The 19,198-nt window shown below is 43.7% G+C and overlaps 1 long non-coding RNA gene and 1 other non-coding gene across 8 annotated transcripts in view; one reads left to right on the top strand and one right to left on the bottom strand.

Annotated features, from left to right (window-relative positions):
- Positions 1 to 4,616, bottom strand: part of LOC135105945 (uncharacterized) — a 120,278-nt gene extending 115,662 nt beyond the window's left edge. For all 7 annotated transcript variants that reach the window (XR_010271063.1, XR_010271065.1, XR_010271064.1 and 4 more), the window contains exon 1: positions 4,478 to 4,616. This is a non-coding gene — a long non-coding RNA (uncharacterized LOC135105945). The remainder of the gene's footprint in view (positions 1 to 4,477) is intronic.
- A 5,861-nt stretch (positions 4,617 to 10,477) lies between these two features.
- Trnar-ucu (transfer RNA arginine (anticodon UCU)) lies at positions 10,478 to 10,550 on the top strand. The gene has a single exon. It is a non-coding gene; the product is annotated as a tRNA-Arg (tRNA).
- Positions 10,551 to 19,198: the final 8,648 nt, after the last annotated feature.

The raw sequence follows: 19,198 nt of genomic DNA, 5'->3' as shown, positions 1-19,198 counted from the left end.
CTCTACTCTCTAAAACTCAGGTCATATCACTTCTCAACTTTCTAAGGATCACTGGTTAAAGATAATTTTTTTTTATTTATTATTCTGGAAAAGAAACACTTACACACACACACACACACACACACACACACACACATACACACACATACACACACACACACACTAAAATACTTCCTACCTAGCTCAATTTATCCTGGGAAATGTGAAAAGTTAAAAAAAAAAAAAAAACAAGAAAAAAAAAAAAAAAACAGGCAAAACGTTCTCTCTTAAAAACACAAGACTATTCGCAAGTCTGTGGAAGTCGTGACCTGCAGCTCATTTTCATGGTGCAAAGGAGACGATTGTTTTGGCCGCAAGAAGCACCGGGCACGAGCAGGAAGACCCACTCCTCTGATTCCTGGCTCTGGAAAACTTGCAGGAGAGAAAAAAAAAAAAAAAAAAAAAAACGTGATCTCGTCTTCCGGGGTGGAGAGGAAGTGGGTCGCACGGAGGGGGGGGGGGGCAGGAGGTAAAGGAGTGGTGGGAAAGGGAAGGAAAATAGGAGGTAAATCGGTAGGAAAAATAGGGGACGGAGGCAATGAGTGAATTAGATGACCTCTGTGGCAAGGAAGTTGACCTCGCTACTCCAGTCCAGGATGCCTATCACCGGATGCCATTGCCCGGTTATTCACTCTCTACTCTCTCATTCTCCCCTTCCCTCTATTCTCTCTCTCTCTCTCTTACATTTCATTGTTTTCATCTCATAAATCAGTTTTAATTTATTTCAGATCGTTTTTTTTTTTTTCCTCGTTCTCCTCTCTCTTTCTCTCTCCTCGTTTTTCATCATTTTTTTTTTCTCTTTCTTTCCCTTCCTCCTACATTGAGTCCTACATTTAAATTTTTATCTCAACTTTCGCCTCATACGATTAGTCTCCTTCCCTTTCTTTACTTTCTTAATTTCCCTTTCATTCTCTCCTGATATGTCATCCTATTTTTTTATCTTATTTTCCCTTCCCTTATTATCTATACTTCTTATCTCAACTTTTACGACAGTTTTCCCCCATTCCACCTCCTGCCTTTTTTTTCTCTCATTCCTATCTTTATTTTTCTCTCTCGCTCGTTATCTTTTTTCTTTCTTTCTTTTCTTATCCCCTTCCTTCACTTTTAATACCTATCTTCAATTTAATCTGTCTCTTCTCCATTCCCTTCTTCCTTTTCTACTCGTCCATCATCCGACGTTTACCTTTTTCTTCTCTTTCTTTACCATTCTTTCCTTCCCGCGCTCTCACCTTGTCTTCCGTCACTGTCCCCCCTTCCCCCTTCCGTCCTCTTCCTCCTCCCCCTCACCTCCCACACGTCGTTGAGTTGTGTAAGAAAGTGACGTGGTCTTGTCAATTAAGTCAAGGGTTTAAATTTTTGTTTGCATCTTTTGTTTGGCGCTTCAAGGGTTGGTTTCTTTGTTTAATGTCCCTCACTCTCACTCCTGCTTACTAAGGGAATTATGTTTGTTTTGGTTTCATAACTCCATCCTTCTGTGTGTGTGTGTGTGTGTGTGTGTGTGTGTGTGTGTGTGTGCGCGCGATAGGTAGTGAGCCCGTGTCTGTGTTTGTCCAGCCGCGTGTGTGTTTGTCTGACCTCCACTGTGCTCGCTGGGGTGACGACACACACACACACATACACACACACACACACACACTGAGAGAGAGAGAGAGAGAGAGAGAGAGAGAGAGAGAGAGAAAGAGAGAGAGAGAGAGAGAGAGAGAGAGAGAGAGAGAGAGAGAGAGATACTACCACTGCTATTAACGTAGCTGTATTCAATACGCTATTATTACTGGAACCATGTTCACATAAGAAAATAAAGAGCAATAAAGATTTTCATAATGCAAATAACAAATGAGGAAAAGACGAACAAAAACACAAGGAAAAAATAAGGGATTAGTGATAAGAATTGATAAGAAAACCAGAATGAGAATAAAAACAGCAGCAGCATCAACAACAATGATAACTTCCTGCACATTTGAAGGAAAAAAAAAGTGAATATCAAATAAACTTCAAACATTATGATATCAGAAGAATAAATTACGACTTCCTTGAACAACTTTCACCTACAATCATCATCAACGCCTTTTGAAATATTTCGTTACGTTCTGCATTTCATTTCTTCAATTCTACCTTCAATTTCTCTCCATTCTAAGCCAATCTCCGCCGTATTAAGACCCACATTATTGAGCAGCTAGTTCCCTGAAGAAACTTGTGTGGAAAACTGCAGCATTTATTCAGAAAATCGTTGGAGTAATTATTCCTTAGATATCGTGAGAGGAAGAGCAAAAGGTTCACTTGATAATTTGAATACAAGACTTTGGCGAGAACAGGCCACAACAGGACCTCAACTGCTCAAGATCCCAGATATTAACCAGTCACATCCAGCTGGCCACATTCGGCTACTTGTATTTGCTTCTGAAAGACTAACCAGTATGTATCTTGAAAACCCTGAACTATATCAGTCATGTGCTGATACCAGTGATACATGTTTCAAATGTTTCACTCAAACTCACTCCTCTCCACTCATGCTACACATACATAAATGCTCAAATGTCTCGCTCACTCTCTTCTATAAACGCCCCAACTCTTCACCTCCTGCTCGTGACCTATATATTATTTTCGTTCTTCCATTTATCGACACCTCTGTCAGCACCTCATCTGTCGTTTCTAGGAAAAAAGGTCCTATTTATGCAGCTTTCTCCAGGCTTGTCGTTACTTATCCTGTCAAATCATCTCCCGCCAGTTGTTGTTCTCCATCTCATTTGCAATACGCTCTCTTTCTCAACCTTGTAGTCAGTCCTACACAGCGCCTCAGACACACAGAACAGTCTTTGCGCAAGACTCACTAAACTGTTTTGGGATTTACTGAGATAATAGTAGTCCAATATTTTCAAGACATCTTTATATCTTAATAAGCTGGATATTTTTTTTCGGGAATACTGTTAGGGAAACCATTAAAGAGAAACTATTATCAGTCAACTCACAAATATGGTCGAGAGTAGCATCAAACGCTGCGCAGTGTCTGGTCAGAGCGAACCAATCGAACAACAAGCACTCTACAACAGTTAATAATAATAAAAATAAAGAAAAATAGTGAAAGAAAAATTAAAAAGATGACATTTCTGAAAATTATTCTAAACCTAACTTTTCTCCGGCATATAAGATAACACTGGTAACGCTCTCCTGCCAATAAAGTTAGTGGTAATTTTCTAGAGTCCTTTCCCGGCCTTATTACTGGTCTGTTATATTTCATTCTTTCTCATATACCTTTAGGTACACCTAAAAGGCAAATATAAAGTGGTGAGAAGTGCCCCCGTCCTTAAGGGGGTATCCATGGGGTCGAAGCTCCCAGGTTAGATTAGGTAATGTTAGGTTAGGTTAGGTAATGCTAGGTTAGATTAGTGTCCTTAAAGGGTGTCCAGGGGAGGCAAAGCCCCCACGGTTAGGTTAGGTTATAAAAGTCTACGGCGACTAACCTAACCTAACCTATCCGGACGGCTCCCTTAAGGACACTAATCTAACTTAGCATCACCTAACCTACCCTAATCATTGGGCTTCGTCCCCCCCTGGATACCCCCCCTAAAAGACGGGGTCACTTTTTCCTCACCTTCTCTTTAAGTTTTATGTGTATCTAAAGGTATATGCAAAAGGATGGAAGAAAATAGACCAGTAATAAGGAAGGGAAAGGACTCTAGAAAATTACCAAATTAATTTTCGTAAAAAACAGCGCTTCTGAAGAAGACTGACAGAAGGCAGGACAGTAGCCTTAGCTCCGCCAGGGACAACGATAAACAACTCCAAATATGGCAGCTGTGAATAATTCATACATTTCAAGTTATTAATATCTCAAGAACGAATGATTTCTTCCCGATATCAGATACTTTGCTGGCACAACCTTCTCACCCGAACGCAAGAAACAAGGTAGTGATGCTGAGGTAAGGAAACAGTTGAGTAGTTGGTGATATTAATGATGGTGGCGGTGGTGGGTGGTGGTATATAGAGTCGTTACATAGTGGTGGCGGTGGGAACAAGGGAGAGGAAGGGCTGGCATCGCGTGGCACAGGTCGTGACGATGATAGGAGTACTCACGTGTATGAAGGGTTCTGTGACTGTAGCCTATTAGTCAACTATTCTGAAGGCACCCACGAAATGCTGCGCAGCTATCCCGCTTACTTCCGCCGCCACCACCACTATTCACGCCAGATTTTTGTGTCACTAGGCATTAAAACTTTCCATTTCGAAGACCATTCATTTTGCTTGATTAGAGTTAAGAGACTCGATGAATATACAGTGCTATAAATGTAAGACGGATAAAATAAAGTTATGCTACTTGTGCTGGCTTGGCAACTCTGCCTCCCCGGCCCAGTGGTGACGCCGGCTGGGAAGACACTCATCTTTCACTGCACACTACAGCTCAGTTACCCATGTGTACTCATTCCTATGCAACACAATGTACCTGTTGAGGTGTTGAGCGCAGGGCTGGTGCAGGTATGTGGCCGTCTTGCTTCACCTTGACCAATGATAAGTATTCGAGAAAACACAGAATCCGTCAGACAAGAGCATCGCACAACACAGCACGACATGGCGTCTGGCTGACAGCTGCGGGAGTGACTCGCTTCAAGCTTCGATTCGATTCCTAAGTTAGAAACTGTTCGGTACTCATGCGATACATTAGAGAAACTATAGAAGGAAAGACAGTAAATAATTACACATTTAATACAAAGGAAACCGTGACCATTAGCATCCTGGGTGGCGTCACCACTTGAACTGAAGCCCAACATACACTTTTAGAATGGGGTGTCAAGTGAGACATGTACTTGTTCGTGTGCATGATAGTGCAGGTTCATATGTAGTAACATCACCTTTAACATTGTCCTCCAACATTATTTCCAGTAAGTCTATTGTAATAACTGCCTGACTAGCATATGCTAATCTTAACTTTTCTTAATCTTTATTCTGTAAATATATGTCGAATGACTCAGGAGGATGCACCACCATGAACATGATCTGGAAAATCACTCTGGCGTGACAATCAATGACACAGAAGAAAACTTAAATAGGAAAACTAAGTACGGAACATAGTGAAGACAAATTTAAAGGTAGGCAGGACATGCGGATGTGGCAGGGTGAGCTATAATAGCAGATGTAGCAAAAGTCTGACTGAGTGAACCCTCGGAGATAACAGAACCAGTGGAGCGAAACCAGACAAGAGGCGAAGAGGTGAGAGTGAAAAGTTAGGTGGCAGAAACTGGGAGAGACTGGCTACTGGGATGTGACTCTGGAAGGGCTGGAGGAGGCGGACGTACATACACTAGCAGACTGTGAGGTGAGGATGATGATAATGATGATGATGACGATTATGGTAATGATGATGATAATGATGATCCTGCCGCGGTCCGTAACCCTAAGCAAGCTCTTACCTGGCCGCGCCGCCCATGAATATGTTAAGAGCTCAGACGACATCATACATCTCGTCGCAGACACATACTTACCGGCAACACACATTCCTCCTCCTCTTTGTTTACTCTCACAAATGTCTTATTTTTTTTCTAGTGCCGCTTTTTTTCACCGCTGCATCAGGCGTCCTCCCACCCCATAAACCAGCGGCGCCTGTCACATAGCTGTTCTATCAGTCTTGTCGTATGCCTTCGCCGCGTCCATAAATGCCACGTATAAATCTCTTTCTTCCCTGCAAAATTCCTTAATTAATCCCAAACGCTTGATTGGCACCACGCCCTCCTCAAATCACCCTATAGCTCTTTCTTTCCATCCATAACTCAGTCTTTGGACACTGATTTTCTGATACTTCTCTCTCCTTTTTATTTATTTTTTTATTCTCTTAGGCTCTTCATACAGTGTCCATGTAAAACCAACCTATACTTTTCTCATGTATATAACTCTTTTGAAAGGTCTTTTAATCATCACTCTTCTCCTCTTCCATAATATTTCAAGCTAGTGTATTATACAATCTTCTCTGTTTCTTTATACATTGATGATGTGTATGTTTGTGGTACCGTTTACTTACACCTTATCCTTCCCGCTGCATACATTAGTGAAGAGCCTCGCAACCCACTTCATCATCCCATTAATCATGTCTTAGATAAGTTATAGTGTATTAATAATGACGATAATATCAATGATGAAAAATGATGATGAATGATGATAAATGGTAATATGAATGACAAAAATATAGAGAATAAAGTACTGGAAGAATTAGAAAGGAGAAGGAGGAGGAGAATAACAAGAAGTGACAGCAATAACAATGAGAACAACAATAAGTATGACAAACAACAATAACTACAGCACTACACTATCATCACCATCCCCACCACCACCAACAACAACAATAACAACAACAAAAACAACAACAACAACATCTACAGCCACAATAAAGCGATTAATGAGCACGTCTGCCCATCACCTCACAATCTCGCCAGACCAGTTGTCCAGACCTGTCTCAAACCAGTGGTCTGTTTGGGATCTTAATTGCACAGGTGAAGCGGACATTAGTACCGGTTACCTGGCGCCATTATCGGGCTAAACTATGTTCCTTGGAAGGAAAACCTAATTGTTTGCCTCCTCTTCTCTGTCTGTCCTTCCTTTCCTCTCCCTTCTCTCCCTCACTGAAAAAGTCCCCTGTTACTGCTCATTTCTCTCTCTCTCTCTCTCTCTCTCTCTCTCTCTCTCTCTCTCTCTCTCTCTCTCTCTCTCTCTCTCTCTCTCTCTCTCTCTCTCTCTTCATGCGTAACTAATTTGTTTTATATTCATTTTATCCCAGTTTCATCACACGTGCACTTCTCCCATATTCTGAAGTCTTTCTCTATCCTCCGTTCTTTCACTCCTTCTCTATTCTCCGTCACTCCCTTTCCCTGTAGCTTCACCTCTTTATCACTCCTCCCTGTTCATCCCTATCCCATTACTTCCCTTCACACTCTCCTTTTACGTGCACCACTACCTTTACCCTCCCCCATTCTCCCCGTGTCAACTTGTCTCGCTAGGTTTGCTCCATTCAGCACCCCTAAGCTCGGTACGGATACAGTTCGGACCACTGGGGAATTCAGGTCCGGCTACAAATACGGTCCTTATCACCCCGAGGGGCATCTCCGTCCGGTGGCGCAGGTTCAGCAAAGCATACAGATCCGGGTTGATATTCGGCTTCCACAACACTGATCAACGGGACCAGCTCGGGGTATGAAAGCAAGGAGATCGTTGGGTGAAGGAAGAGAAGATTACGACGCCAGTTTGAAAAAAAAAGAAAAAGGGGGAGGAATCGTATAAAAGAGACCAATACACAGTTAATATCGAGTGTGGGCCAAACATGCTATGGCAAACACGCGTTGACATGCGTTCCCGCGACCGTAAACCTGAGAAAGGAACGCAATTATTGGTGGTGACATCATGAGATTCGCCGTGTGGGTGCGGGCGCCGGTGCGGTTTGGTGGCGACGACTGCATGGGCGTTGGAGGTGCGGGGAGGAGGTATGAGTATCTGGGGTGACTGGAGAGAGAAAGAAAGCTAGAAGGAGAGCTGGTGATGGGGGACAAGTAAGGTGAAGGATGCAGGTGAGGCTGATGAAGATATGTGAGGTGGGGAATAAGTGGGGTGATGAGGGCGACAGAGTACAGAGACGAGAACTAGAAGGTGGGGGAGGAACACGGGACTTGGGTACATTTGTGAGGAGAATTTGGGGGGACAGGTGCGGAGAGGTGTGCAGAGTGACGCAAAGAATACCTGGTTTGTCCACATAACGTCCTCTCACTGAATAATCAAGTGTAAGGGCGTCGCTGCTCGTCACTTCGTCACCACATGACTGACAACACGCGCGACAACAATGCTGGAGTCTTGTCTTGATGTGAATGCTAATCTAAAACACATGCGAGTTCATATCTTTCTCATCAACACCGGAACACAAGACAGGCACTGCCACGTGTAGGTATACTGACTTTTTACAGCTTCCCTTATGTTCTAACACTAACCTAATACTTTTAATACAAATGGACACCGCAATGATTATATTCCATAGGATCTCTAACACCACAATTCCCACAAAAACCAGACACTCATACCATCATAACATATTCCCCAGTAAGTTGAGACTCTCCCTTACCAAAACACCAAAGCAGATATGCGTAACATCCTTTTCAACACCCTGTCAACTCTGCATACCTTTCCCTCTCTCTCTCTCTCTCTCTCTCTCTCTCTCTCTCTCTCTCTCTCTCTCTCTCTCTCTCTCTCTCTCTCTCTCTCTCTCATAACATTCTCACACACGTACAATTTCCTGAAAATCAACAAGAGAGGCACACACAATCTCTCTTTTGTCAATCTTGAAATCCTTCCATTTTCTTTCTCCTTTTTCCCCCACAGCTACTTCCCAGTTTGCCTCTCTCCTTTCTTAATACTCTCCCGCAACACACACACACACACACACACACACATTTAAATTTCTCTTTCCTCAGTCTTGAATCTCACCACCTATCCTCACATCTTAGGAGAACAAAGAGGGACCCAGACATTCCCCCCAAAGTACTCCTCCCCCAGCCACTCTCCCGCACATCGTAGGTTCTTTTCTACAAGACGAGTATCCATAAAATCTCGTCAATATATCGTCGTGTCTATCTTTAAATTCGGACTTGTCTAAAATGTTTTATTTTTAGTGTCCGCACCTGAGAAGTTTACATTTGGGCAGGCAGCTGACTCTCTCTCTCTCTCTCTCTCTCTCTCTCTCTCTCTCTCTCTCTCTCTCTCTCTCTCTCTCTCTCTCTCTCTCTCTCTCTGATCATAATCCTTTGTTTTCTCATCGGCGTACTATTTGCTATTATTAATGTTATTTTCTCGTTCTTAATTCACTTTTGTTCTTCGAGTTGCATTCCTCCATAATTTTCTTATTCATTCAATAGACTTGTACCTTCATTCCTTTCCATTCGTGGTGATGTTTACAATGTTTTATTATCACTGAAGGCTTATCGGCTGTGTATCTTATGTCTTCTTGCTACGGTTAGGTTGTTATTGTCTTGGCTTTTATTCCAGTTATTGTTGTTATGGTATTTATGGTTGGCGTCATTATCATTTATGTTGATGTCATACTTGTTGTTGTTGTTGCTGTTGCTGGTGTTGCTATTGTTGTTGTTGTTGTTGTTGTTGTTGTTGTTGTTGTTGTTGATGATGATGATGATAATGCTATTGTTGATTTCTTCTTGTTCTTGTTCTCGTTCTTCTTGTTCTCCTCCTCCTCCTCCTCCTCCTCCTCCTCCTCCTCCTACTACTACTACTACTACTACTACTACTACTACAACAGTCATAACTAATCTTCCTTCTCTACTCTTTCCCCATCATCCTTTCTTTCCATTCTACCACCAACTTCTTTTACTTCCTTCTCTTTCACTTCCTCAATCCTAACCTCCTCCTCCTCCTCCTCCTCCTCCTCCTCCTCCTCCTCCTCCTCTTCCTCCTCCTACTCTGGGCCATCTTCATATTCTGCAGGGCTGCGGGGAGGCGCCAGACACCACGTATCAATCAATGTTCTGTCTCGCCACATTTACCAGTGATTCACCTAATTATGGTTTGTTTACCTTGGAGGGACGAGTCATGAGAGAGAGAGAGAGAGAGAGAGAGAGAGAGAGAGAGAGAGAGAGAGAGAGAGAGAATTTACATGTTGGAGACTGATTAATGACGACGGTGCTAATAATAATAATAATAATAATAATAATAATAATAATAATAATAATAATAATGATAATAATAATCAATGAACAAATAATTTTCTTTTTATTCCCCAGTTGCGTACCACCTTTAATGGTATGGCATGGATAATTTGTGCAAGGTTCCACACACACACACACACACACACACGAAAGCAGGATCGTTGCTGGCCCTCCGTCAGCGCAAGACCAGACCTGGGCAGTACAGTTTACATACAAGAGGGCAGGTTTGCTGGGTCACCGCTACTTTTGCGTCCTGTGCTTGCCAAATTTCTGTTCACGTGTGGATTCAAGTGGACTTACCGTTATACCAGCAGACCATTACAAAGACAGTAGTTGTAGTAGTAGTAGTAGTAGTAGTAGTAGTAGTAGTAGTAGTAGTAGTAGTAGTAGTAGTAGTAGTAGTAGTAGTAGTAGAAGTAACAACAACAACAACAACAATATAATAATAATAATAATAATAATAATAATAATAATAATAATAATAATAATAATAATAATAGCACTGATCTAGCTATTTGTAAATATGTATATAGGATCGACACCCCTTACATGGCGGCAGCCGAGACAAGGCGTTTTCATAAGGGTTCACTGAGATCGAGACCGTCCCCCGCGTCGCGTCTACAGCATCTCATTATACAGGCAGACTTACTGAGGCGTCCCCGGTCCCCTCTCTCTGTCCCTCTTAGTCGCCTTCAGGACACACAAAGAATACGGGGACATGTACTCCACCAAGAGTAATCCTGCTCTCCTCATCAGTCCCCATGGCGCAGTGGATAGCGCGCTGGACTTCTAATCCAGAGGCCGCGGGTTCGAATCCCGCTGGGGATGCATTGTTTATGCTGGGCGTTGCTTTGCACTTGCTGCTGTCTCGAGCCTCGCTGTATGGTTAACTAACTGCACCAAGATATTATATGATGATAACAGTAACGTTAACGATGATGATACAAGAAAATAATAATAGGAGGAAAGCAGTAGCAGCGGCATTATTTCTCCAGGCATCGCCTATCTTTAAAAATCCTTTTTGTCTCGCTCAGGAAACTATTAAGGAAAAATGGACAAAGGTATCATTTACGAATTCTCTCGTCGCGGCGGTAGATCATGTTCTTGCAACACAGGGACGGCTCATCGACAATTAATTTAGCGCTAATAAGACGGTGCCACAACGTCTTATTTTACATGGCGCCGGCCTTTCATCTCGAGTCCCATGGCTGATAAACCTCAGAAGACAACGAAGAATGTATTAAGGCGAAATAAAAATAATGTATAGCTCAAACAGGTAATAGAAACTGGTAGGAGAGAATGATGGACTTGAAAATAAATGGCAGTCTTAAGGAGAAGCCTGAGAGCGTTGCAGGCACACGGGAAGGGTTGGAGTGCTTTATCAAGGCAAACAAGGGAGGAATTTACACAAGATATCAAAATAAAAGCTTGTTGAAGTGTTGAAGAGGTACATCACTTATTTTACTTGCGTAGTTTTTATTCATTCATTGTTATTATCATTAATATGTTTTGCCTTCTTTTTTCAACGCTTTAGACTGCACAAAGAAGTTCCGTTGGCAGAACACCTCCCCAAACAGAAAGAAAACAGATAAATTATAAGGTAAATAAAGCGCAGAACGTATAAAACCATCAGATATTTTCCAGCTCTGCATGAACCGTGACTCGCAGCCCAGCCGATGCCCCCAGCCGGCTGTGAATCGTGTGCTGCCTGGGGATCAAGCGGGGCGGGACGGGGCAGCGGGACGGCGTGGGCGGTTGTTCTGAGTGGCGGGCGCGGCCCCCGGGTCACGCGTCGCCTCGCCGCCTTCGCTTGTGTGACGCTGCCGACGCACTGCCCGCCGCTCTTATCTCGCTCACCACCAAACTTGGCACCGGAGGATCACTTGAGGAAGGCGGGGTGCTTGTATCCCGCCCCTCCCTCCCCTCAGCCTCCTAGCAGCCCCGTCTCCCTCCCCACCCCTTACGCCTCTTCCACACACACGCGCTGCTCTCGCCTCGACAGCTTTAACGAGTCTCTGTCACCCCGGCAACGCTATGACTGCAAGTGAAATTCAGCCGCGAATGTGTACGATTTCCGTGTTGATTTTTCTGGATCCCAGGAACGTCCAGTGAGGTGCTGACCGGCGAGCACCTCCGAAAATGGAAAGAGAGAGTGTGTGTGTGTTTGTCACTTAGCATCGGATTAAGGGGAGACCTTATCAAACAGATGGTGGCGGGAGATAGAGCGAAAACGGCAGTAAACAAACCGAAACCTCTTGGCAAATCTCCGCACAAGGCCAGGAACCTGTTAGGGTAAATCAGCAATACTGGACGGACGCCAAGATACAACCGGGGGACGTGGAGGACGCGAGAGGCACGATGATCCCAGTACCTCGGTCCCCCTCCAGGCCCAGGGGCAGGCGAGGGACAGAGGGAGATGAGCGCTGTGACCCCCGGCGCCCATGGGAGGTTGGGTCCAGAATGAATGGTGTTTATTCACTCATTACGGTGTTCCTGTCGGGAGTCTTCAGTCACACCCTTAGTAGCAAGACCCACGGGACGAGCGGTACAGCGACCAGTTGACTGAGGGTTTGATGTGAAATGAGAGGAAAGAAATTGTGGTAGGAAGTTCTACCGTTTCCTCCACTGGCAGTTCAAGAGAGCTGCCCCACACCCAGACAGCAAACACCAATCGCCTACTTACAGGTTGCAATAAGTGACTGGCAGCACACATGCACATCCCTCCGCCCAGGGACGCCCCGCCCCTCGCAGGACCACCTTCACGGTCCCCTTTTGGCACCTTGGGTCTTCACAGTCATAGAAAATTGCTTCATTAGAATGTTTAAGGCGGACAAATATTTGTGTTAACCCACTCACACCTGGCTCGAGCCCCTCTGGTCACGCCCCCCGCACCCAGAAATTATACGCCCCTGAACTCGTGTTGACGGAGGGCGGCAGGCGTGTCCGGGTGGCCAGGTGGTGAGGTTCGCGCACGTGCCGCCTCCACCACCGCCGCCGCCTGACCACTCCGCCGGCGCTCCAGCACTCCGTCTTCTTAACTGGCCGAGGCTTTAATAATCACCTCCAAACTCGCCCGGCCTCTCCACACCTGAAAGCTACACCTGCCCGGGATTAATCCATCTTCCTGAGTGGGTATTATTTTAGCTTTTAAGTTAAACACGACACGCGAACACTTTCCGCCCTAACCCTGACCACTAAAATAGTTCAGCTCAGCCTTTTTCTCCTTCCTCTGCCCTGAAACTCTCTTGATTTCATCCTTCCATAACATACAATCCTGCCTCTCTCCACAAACTCTTGTCCACAGAGGCGGCGCTGACCTGAACACACACACAGACATACACATGCACACACTCAACCGAAGAAAGAAGCAAAAAAATAGATTTGCTTTTGGCTAAGTGTACACAGTATCTCCAAGCTGACCTCATCAAACAAGAAAAATAAAATAAAATAAAGAAAACGCCACACTAAACCACCCCCCCCTTCCCTCACACCCCCCCAAAAAAAAAGTTTGGTCTCACGAGGAAGAGCAACTCGTTTTGACATCAGAGGTAAAAGTTATAAAATCGAAAACTAGTATAACATCGCGATCACCAAGTGTTTTGTGAATCATTTCCTCTGTAAAGACAATGATCTCCGTCCGCACCTCAAGGCCCCTCAGCAGCCACTCATTGCGCCACCTTTTTGCACGCCCGCTCATAAATCTGGAGCCGCTGCGGTGAAGTCAATGAAAGACCCAGAAGCAGAACAGGGGCCCCTCACTTTCAAAAGCCTCGATCATGAAGAACCAATACGGGGGAGGCTGCGTTTCTCTCCTTCTCTCCTTCTGTATCTCTCCAATCCAATCCTTGTCTTTTCTTCCCATGATTTCTGTTGCTGCATCCTTTTGTCTTTAATTGTTTTCCTCTTCGAATTGATTATATCTTTTTTTTTTCCTACCCATGCTCATAGTTTCTCTCCAGTCTAAACTTGTCTCTTCTTTCCATTACTTTTCCTTATTCGTTAATTATTTGCTTACCCAGTCGATTCCAGTTTGCTTTCCATTCTCCTGTTTCATTTTCTCTAGTCTTCTTCAGTCGTCTTATTTCTTTTCTCTCAGTTGGTTTAGTCACTCCCCCCCCCTCTCTCTCTCTCTCTCTCTCTCTCTCTCTCTCTTCTCTCTCTCTCTCTCTCTCTCTCTCTCTCTCTGAAGTTCTCCCCTTGTCCTCCTTCCTTTCTTCCTACTTGAGTTAATCACTTTTTGCTTTCCTCTCCTATCCTTTCTCTCCTCTTCTCCCATCCTCCCCCATTCCTTTCTCTTCATCTCTCTCCATGAAGCAGTATCCCCCCTTCCTCTCCCTCCCTTCTCTCGCTCCCTCCCTCCTTCAACCAACCCGACGCCCTCTCCTTTCTCTTCATCTCTTTCCTCCTGTCGTTCCTCGTTTCTTCCTGCTCTTCCCCCTTTCCTTCCCACCCCCTTCCCCAATACTCCTTTCTCTTCATCTCTTTCGCCCCGTCGTCCCTCGTTTCTCGTCCCCTGTCGTCTAGTGGCCTTCCCTTCTCCTTCTCCTCCTCCTCCTCCTCCTCCCGACGACTCACTGACGCTCAATCCGTGTAAGGCAAAGGACAGACTTCTCTAGTTTACGGCAGGTCATTCCTTGTCTCTGGCGCAGCTTGTCAAGAGGAGAGAGAGAGAGAGAGAGAGAGAGAGAGAGAGAGAGAGAGAGAGAGAGAGAGAGAGAGAGAGAGAGAGAGAGAGAGAGAGAGAGAGAGAGAGAATAGAGACTGTGACTGAAATATGCTTTAGTCTTGATGGTATACCTCTCTCTCTCTCTCTCTCTCTCTCTCTCTCTCTCTCTCTCTCTCTCTCTCTCTCTCTCTCTCTCTCTCTCTCTCTCTCTCTCTCTCTCTCTGTCGGTCTGATTGAGTGGCAGGTAGGAGCGAGAACCGAGGCAAATAATAGCTAAGGTGTGACGGGAACGAGGAGGATAAACACGCACTAAAAAACACAAGACTTCCAACAAAATGCGAGTGAACTCATTACCTGCAGTGGGGGAAAAAAATTCATGAGGGAGATAAGGCAAACATTGACTGACCAGTAGCAACGACCTGGGACAAAAAACGCACATCAAAGCACACAAAAAAACGGAGGCTGTGTAAGAGAGGAAGAAAAAAAATGTATATAAAAATAGAAGCGAAAAAAAATAAAATTATATATAGTGGATGAGCTAGATCCTTGAAAATGAAGATATTATATAAAAAGACAAGAGAGAAAATGAGGCAATAGCTATTTTACATCACAAAAAAAAGGGGAGGAAAATATATAAATTAAAACAAATAAATTCCACAGGTATACGAATTAACAAAAGAGGAACATACAATAGGAAATTAAAATAAAAATAAACAACGGAAAGAAAAAAAAAGAGGAGCAGAAATATGAGAGGAAAAAGAAGAAAACTAAAACACTGAGAAGAAAATTATCTGACACACAAAAAATGTAAAATAAATGGAAGAACAACAATCCCCAAGAACAAAGAAGAAGCAAGATTTATAAACATTTATAAACACACAGAAAAAAAAAGAAAAAAACGGGATCAAGAAGAATACTCACAAAAAAAGAAAGAAGAAATGTAAGAACTGCAGGAACAAAGGAGAAGAAAAAAAATATAAGAAAAAAACAGAAGAGAGAACAGCAGGAAGAAGAACATGGATAAACAAGAAGAAGAAGAAGAAGAAGAAGAAGAAGAAGAGGAAGAAGAAGAACACGAAGCACAAGAAGATAATAGAGAGTACCCTTGCTTAGCTCACCTGTCAAAACACTTCATCCTCCAGCATTATGACTTGTTTCCTTCATAAATTCCCACCACAGAGAAGAAGAAAAAGAAGAAGAAGAAGAAGAAGAAGAAGGACAATGCGAGAACAGAACAAAAACTACCTCCCCCCCTTTTCCCCTTCAGCATCATAGAAACTAACCCTGAAAAGAAAGATGAAGGGGGAAGGGAAAAAAAATAAAAACATGGGTAACTCTTCCAACTGTGCTTGTAACCTGCCTGCGCTTCCTAATAATCACCTGGGCAATTAACGAGGCGCAGGTGACACGGTGAAAGGAGCACAGGTAGAGGCAGAGGGACGAAGACTCTCTCTCTCTCTCTCTCTCTCTCTCTCTCTCTCTCTCTCTCTCTCTCTCTCTCTCTCTCTCTCTCTCTCTCTCGCACCGACAAGGAGGAGAAGGGAGAGACAGAAACAGAGAGAAACACAAATGGCAGATGAATGCAAAGAATGATGAAAGACACTGATGCAAAATTCCGCTTGATTGAAAGACACAAAGGAGGACCGTCAGTGATGTGGACGAATGGAGAGCTGAGATAAAAAGTCTGGAATGATGAGGAGGGAAGCGACAAGGGCCACAACTCCTGCATTTTTCTCAGGGGGTGACTAAAAGAAACTACCATTGAAAGAAGGAAGTGTTGAAAGGATGGAATGTAATGAATGAATGAGGGAAGGACAAAAAAAGAATACAGATGGTACATAAAAAAGGATACTAATAACAATGATAATATAAAATACGTAATACGCATAGTAATGAAAATATAATGACATATTTTAGTAGTGAACAAAGGAATAAATAAAATAAAATAAAATAAAAAATCTGCAAAGGAGGAAAGAAAAGGAATTGAAAGAGGGAGGCCTGGTTGTGTCGTGTCTAAGATGAACAACACGAAAACAAATACCAAACCTAAACAGAACAAGATATACCCTCTCTCTCTCTCTCTCTCTCTCTCTCTCTCTCTCTCTCTCTCTCTCTCTCTCTCTCTCTCTCTCTCTCTCTCTCTCTCTCTCAGTATCATCTCTTTTCCCGTATTTCTTCTCCAATCAAGTATTTTCATCTATAAACTCTCTCTCTCTCTCTCTCTCTCTCTCTCTCTCTCTCTCTCTCTCTCTCTCTCTCTCTCTCTCTCTCTCTCTCTCTCTCTCTCTCTCTCTCATCCCAGCCGCTTATCTCTCCCTCCTTTCCACCCATCCTCCATTCCACCCACCCACCATCCCTCCCTCCCTCCCTCCCTCCCTCCCTCCCTCCCTCCCTCGCCTTTCCTTCGTTTCTCCCCTTCGACATTTCCCGCCATAATCATGCTCATAAAAGTCGCCCAGGACATGAGGAACACGACCCGCCTGCAGAAGGACCTCTCAGGGGCGCCGATAAACAGGTATCTGTATTCATTGTTTCCCTCCCGTAAACGTCCGCATCGTGTCGGAGGGAAATGACCTTCAAGGGAGAAGAATCTATTTCGATGAAGCCGCTGTCCGTTGTTGTTGTTGTTATTATTGTTGTTGTTGTTGTGGTGGTGGTGCTGGTTGGTGGTGGTGGTGGTGGTGGTGGTCGATCTTTCTGCTTCTGTTACTTCTATTTCGTTATTTTAGTTTTATTTATTTATTTGCTAGAATTAATATTATTGTTATTCTTTCTTTTCCTAAGGCTTTCATAATAATGTATTCAGTTGATCACCAGAAGTATCAACGTTATTTATTTTCTGTCTCTTTCTCTTCGCTCCTAAGACATTTTTCCTTCTTTTTTATCTTCATTCCTCCCCGATTTTTCCTTCTTAGCTTCACTTGCTATTACCTGCATCCTTTTTCTTCCTTCTTCTTTCTTGTTCTGCTTGTCCTTTTCGTTTCTCTTGTTCTTGTTGTTATTCTTTACTATTCGTCCTGTTCTTGGTTCTCTTTTCTATTTCATTATCATCATCACCATCTTCTTCCTTCTTCTTCTTCCCTTCAAAACCAATGACTATACACCCTCAGTTTATTCTTCCATCTTATCAACACGTCCAGGCGCCACCTCACAACACGTTCCTCAAACTTTGCTTCCCTCCACCCCTATCACCCCTCCCCTCCCTGACCCTCGCCCCACCACATTACCCCCTAAACCTCACCCTTTCTCCTCCCTCCCCACCACACAGACACACCACACACTACACACAACACCCAGCCACACCCAAATGCATGCACACTTAGACAAACAGTGTAAGTTCCTTCAGTGAAACAACCCTCGTTCCTTGTCTTGGTTCTCTCTCTCTCTCTTTCTCTCTCTCTCTCTCTCTCTCTGGTCGCACAAAAAGGGTCAGATGCCTCTCCCTTCCTTAATGACGAGCATCTGATAATTAAGTTTATATTAGCGGGGCTATCAGAGGTGCACGCCATGTGTGTGTGTGTGTGTGTGTGTGTGTGTGTGTGTGTGTGTGTGTGTGTGTGTGTGTGTGTGTGTGTGTGTGTGTGTGTGTGTGTGTGTGTGTGTGTGTGTGTGTGTACGACTTATTAGTGTTAAGGAGAAAGCTGCCCTGCAATAATTGTGTCCGTTAAGGTATCGATGGTGGTGGTGGTGGTGGTGGTGGTGGTGGTGGTGGTGGTGATGGTGGTAGTAGTAGTAGTAGTAGTAGTAGTAGTAGTAGTAGTAGTAGTAGTAGTAGTAGTAGTAGTAGTAGTAGTAGTAGTAGTAGTAGTAGTAGTGATTGCTCTTGTTTTTGTTGTTGCTTTTATTGCTATTGCTGCCGCTGTTGTTCACGGTGATGATGTCTTTGTTATAATTCTCACTCCCATTGTTATTGTTTTTATTGTCATTGGTGCAGCCATTGTCCGTGCTGATGAAGTCGGTGTTACAATTTTTACCACTGCTGTTGTTCTTATTTATTGGAGAGTCACCACTGTCACCACTGTCGCCGAAGTTACCTCCTCCTATCACTGCCATTACTATACAGTCAGACCGTAACAGCACATTTCCAAACACCTTAAATCTCATACTGTAGATTTTCTTTGATGCTGTAGTTAAGTTAAATGGTAATATAGTGACCAGAAGAAACATATGAATCTGCTTCTCCTTTAAATGCTTCGTAATATCATCAAACAGCCTTACGAGGAAAGCTGTTTTTTTTTTGTTTTGTTTTCGTGTCTACCGTCTTTTGTACATTCCTTTGTTATCCTTGAAACAAAACAAAAAAGTAAAAGATAACAAAAGTACTGCCATTGCAACAGTACCTAACACCGCACCTCTGTGAACTCTAATACTACAATCATTTTAAAGTAAAGCAGTAGCGTTAAACAGCATAGTTGGGATCTCAGAATCTGTTGAAAATAAAAACATAAGAACATACACAAGAAAACCAGAAGACTATAAAATACTAATTGACCCACACAAAGCAGCTCCTGCAGAAATTCATAAAAAAAAAAAAAAGAAAAAAAAGTATCTCGGTAAATCCAGTGCCCTGCAAAAATGATAATAAAAAAAATAAATAAAATAAGACCGTCCCCAGAGTCCACCACATCGCACCACTAATACAACACACATCACCACCCGCCGCTCAGTATATATGCATTTTTCTCCTCCTCGCTCCGCCACCCGCTGACAGGCACGATAACACTGACGTCACATTCACACCTCGCCCATTGGTCCGAAGCCTCGATGTCATTATCTGATTGGCGACGCCCTGGGGTGGAAAGCCAATCAG

Source organism: Scylla paramamosain, chromosome 12, assembly GCF_035594125.1.
Source record: "Scylla paramamosain isolate STU-SP2022 chromosome 12, ASM3559412v1, whole genome shotgun sequence".
Classification (NCBI taxonomy): Eukaryota; Metazoa; Arthropoda; class Malacostraca; order Decapoda; family Portunidae; genus Scylla; species Scylla paramamosain.
Note: the sequence above shows the minus strand (reverse complement) of the source record. Positions and strands in the feature narration are given on the sequence as shown.